This window comes from Schistocerca nitens, chromosome 1, assembly GCF_023898315.1.
Source record: "Schistocerca nitens isolate TAMUIC-IGC-003100 chromosome 1, iqSchNite1.1, whole genome shotgun sequence".
In the NCBI taxonomy this organism is placed as follows: domain Eukaryota; kingdom Metazoa; phylum Arthropoda; class Insecta; order Orthoptera; family Acrididae; genus Schistocerca; species Schistocerca nitens.
In genome coordinates, this window is record NC_064614.1 from 1,005,430,768 (window position 1) to 1,005,434,749 (window position 3,982).

Here is a 3,982-nt window from a genome sequence, read left to right on the forward strand (position 1 = left end):
TCTTGCTCTAAATACTCACACGTACGCCGAGGCCGCCCTGCGCCGCTGCACAGCCACGGGACGTCAACGGCAGCCACTAAAATATAATATTGTACAATGCAACGCCACGGCCTGCATTCCTCTGCTAATTGCTACCCGAGGCACTCTCACCACTGATGAGCCGCGAAGAAGAAAACTCTTTCTTCCTTACTAATAATATTCCAGGAACTATCTGCACTTTAATCATCTTCACCGGTTATTTCAAAGCAGGCTGTAGCCAAATGCTGCGCATCCCGAAGATACAAACAAACACCGTCGGAATAAGCCGGTGCATGTGGTCAGCACATTGCTCTCCCGCCGTCGTCAGTTTTCGCGACCTGTGGCGCTACTTTTCATTCAAGCAGCTCCTCAATTCATTTCACAAGAGATGAGTGCACACCACTTACCAACAGCATTCGGCAAACCCTGATGGTGACCCATCCAAGTGCTAGCCATGGTCGACAGCGCTTAACTTCTGTGATCTGACGTGAACCGGTGCTACCACTGAGGCAAAGCCGTTGGCATCTACTGAATGTTGCTCGAGACAGTTTGTATGTCGTCTACCCGTTGCGACGATTGTAGAGTCAGATTTTGTGAATTTAGGAACGACCTCTAATTTCAAGAAGCGCCTCATCGCTCTTCCAAAAACCTTTGTTGTTCAAGCGGCTTCTGGTTTATCCCAACATCATGAAAACTGGTAGGGGATAAAATAGAAATAAAAATTAAGATGCAAAATTTTATCAATAAAATTTATTCAGAAAAGAGGGACGTGTGCTAGCTAGCGGAGGATTCATTCCCGGAGGCACGTGGTTTGAGTTGTAATTAACTTTTAGTGTGCTGTCTCGGCTACGGAATATTAAGACTACATTAGATGTACAGGGCTATTACAAATGATTGAAGCGATTTCATAAATTCACGGTAGCTCCATTCATTGACATATGGTCACGACACATTACAGATACGTAGAAAAACTCATAAAGTTTTGTTCGGCTGAAGCCACACTTCAGGTTTCTGCCGCCAGAGCGCTCGAGAGCGCAGTGAGACAAAATGGCGACAGGAGCGGAGAAAGCGTATGTCGTGCTTGAAATGCACTCACATCAGTCAGTCATAACAGTGCAACGACACTTCAGGACGAACTTCAACAAAGATCCACCAACTGCTAACTCCATTCGGCGATGGTATGCGCAGTTTAAAGCTTCTGGATGCCTCTGTAAGCGGAAATCAACGGGTCGGCCTGCAGTGAGCGAAGAAACGGTTGAACGCGTGCGGGCAAGTTTCACGCATAGTGATGTGGAAGATTCAGTGTTTAAACCTCCTCTACCAAGAAACGTGCCAGAACTGCGAGCTCGCATCAACAATGCTTTCGAACTCATTGATGGGGACATGCTGCGCCGAGTGTGGGAGGAACTTGATTATCAGCTTGATGTCTGCCGAATCACTAAAGGGGCACATATCGAACATTTGTGAATGCCTAAAAAAACTTTTTGAGTTTTTGTATGTGTGTGCAAAGCATTGTGAAAATATCTAAAATAATAAAGTTATTGTAGAGCTGTGAAATCGCTTCAATCATTTGTAATAACCCTGTATGTCTACCATTCATAGTATTCGAAAGGTAAGGTGTCATGTCTCTCCATGCTAGGATGCTTTCTTAATGCATTGTACCGTATTATGGTACAAACATAGAAGTATACATCATACTGCACAATATTTTCACTTACGCTAAGCTGCAGGATTCATTGTGTCAGCTTAAGTTAGCTTAAGTTAATTTAAGTAGTGCGTAAGCTTAGGGGCCGATGACTTCCGCAGTTTGATCCCATAAGTCCTTGCAACACGACTTGCCATGGACTCGACTAATGTCTTAAATAGTGCTGGAGGAAACAGAATGAGTGTTTTGCAGTTGTCAGAAATAAACACAGAAAGGTCATGTATTCGTCGATAGAACTGCTACACACATCAGCACAGCATGCAAAACTCACAAATGTAGACCATGAATTTGGAGCAGCTCAATGATTTCCGGACAGTCAAAACCTTTATAAACTGAAGGGCCAAGAAAACTCGTACACCTGCGTAACATCATATAGGGCCCTCGCGAGCACGAAGAAGTGCCGCAACACGACTTGCCATGGACTCGACTAATGTCTTAAATAGTGCTGGAGGGAACTGACACAATGAATCCTGCAGGGCTGTCCATTAATACGGAAGAGTACAAGGGGGCGGAGATCTCTTCTGAACAGCACGTTTGAAGGCCTCCCAGATATGCTCAATAATGTGGATTTCTGAGAGTCTGGTGACCAGCGGAAGTGTTTAAGGGGACCACACTGTGGTTCAGGTCGAAAAAAATCTATTTTCGGTTTTCATCATATTTTGATAGATTAAGGTTTTATTTAAGTACTCTGAAAATGATTTTACTTAAATTTTTTTTTCCAGCGTTTTAAGAGCATTTCCCTGCCACATGTGTTTATGTCCCACGTCCAATTTTCAGTCACCCACTTTTCTGCATATATTTTACATCTTTATATCCCCTACATTGCACGTTAGGGATTTTTTTTTACTCCCGAGTGTGTTGGCTATCCTTGGAATGCAACAGTCGGTATTCTTTTGTTTCTTCTGTTTCTAAACAAACGCTTTGAAACACGCGATTAGCTTTGATCAAGTCTAATAGCGAGTAGTTGTTATACAAAACTTGCAGCTATACTATGGGCAGGCAATAACGAGAAATAATGAAAATCTGGAGGCAATGAAGAGAGATGTTTGGGCCATATTCTTCCGTAAGTCCTCTACTGATGATAAGCCATGTCATGGATTGTGTCCATCAGGAGAAAATTCGTGAGGCAAATACAATAGGGCTCAGGCAACTGGAGAATCTTACTCTCATCAGCATTCTCTTCCTGCTGCTGTTATTACAGCAATTAAACCTATTTTCAGAGATTTGGCTCATCCTGACCTTCTAAGGAAATGTCTGCATGGGCAGACACAGAATCTAAATGATTGTTTCAACAGCATAATTTTGAACCTCCTTCCTAAAACTGTATTTGTAGGCATGCATACAATGAAACTAGGAGTTCATGATGCTGTTATTACATTCAACTGTGGTAAGACTGGAATGTATTGGGTAATGAAAAAGCTGGCAATTAATTCTGGTGAAAATATGATCACTGGGCTGCAACATTGCGATAAAATGAGGATAGCCGATGCAGACAGGTCTGCATCTAAAATGGCCAAGAAAGCACGACAAACATCCAGGAAGGTGATAAAGAAGCTGGAAGACCTGCTATAGGCCAAAGAAGGGCCACCATATGCAGCAGAACAGTTTTGATTCACTGTAAGTAACAAATTTCAAAAGTTTTTTCTTTAAAGTCAATTTCCCGCAAATTAAAATTTTCAGTACCGGTACATATGCCCCATTATATCAGAAAGTACCATAGATAAATGAATGAAACTTTCGGAGACTCTGCATAACATAAAAAGCCACCTCTTGTACTACATTCATTAATATCCCCGGTTAGGAAGTTCACAAAAAATATTTTCTGCAGAAAAATTTTAATACAATATTGGCCATTAAAATTGCTACACCAAGAAGAAATGCAGATGATAAACGGGTATTCTATGGGCAAATATATTATACTAGAACTGAGATTTAATTACATTTTCATGTAATTTGGGCGCATAGATCCTGAGAAATCAGTACCCAGAACAACCATCTCTGGCCGTAATAACGGCCTTGATACGCCTGGGCATTGAGTCAAACAGAGTTTGGATAGCGTGTACAGGTACAGCTGCCCATCCAGCTTCAACACGATACCACAGTTAATCAAGAGTAGTGACTGGCGTATTGTGACGAGCCAGTTGCTCGGCCACCATTGACCAGACGTTTTCAGTTGGTGAGAGATCTGGATAATGAGCTGGCCAGGGCAGCAGTCGAACATTTTCTGTATCCAGAAAGGCCTGTACAGGACCTGCAACA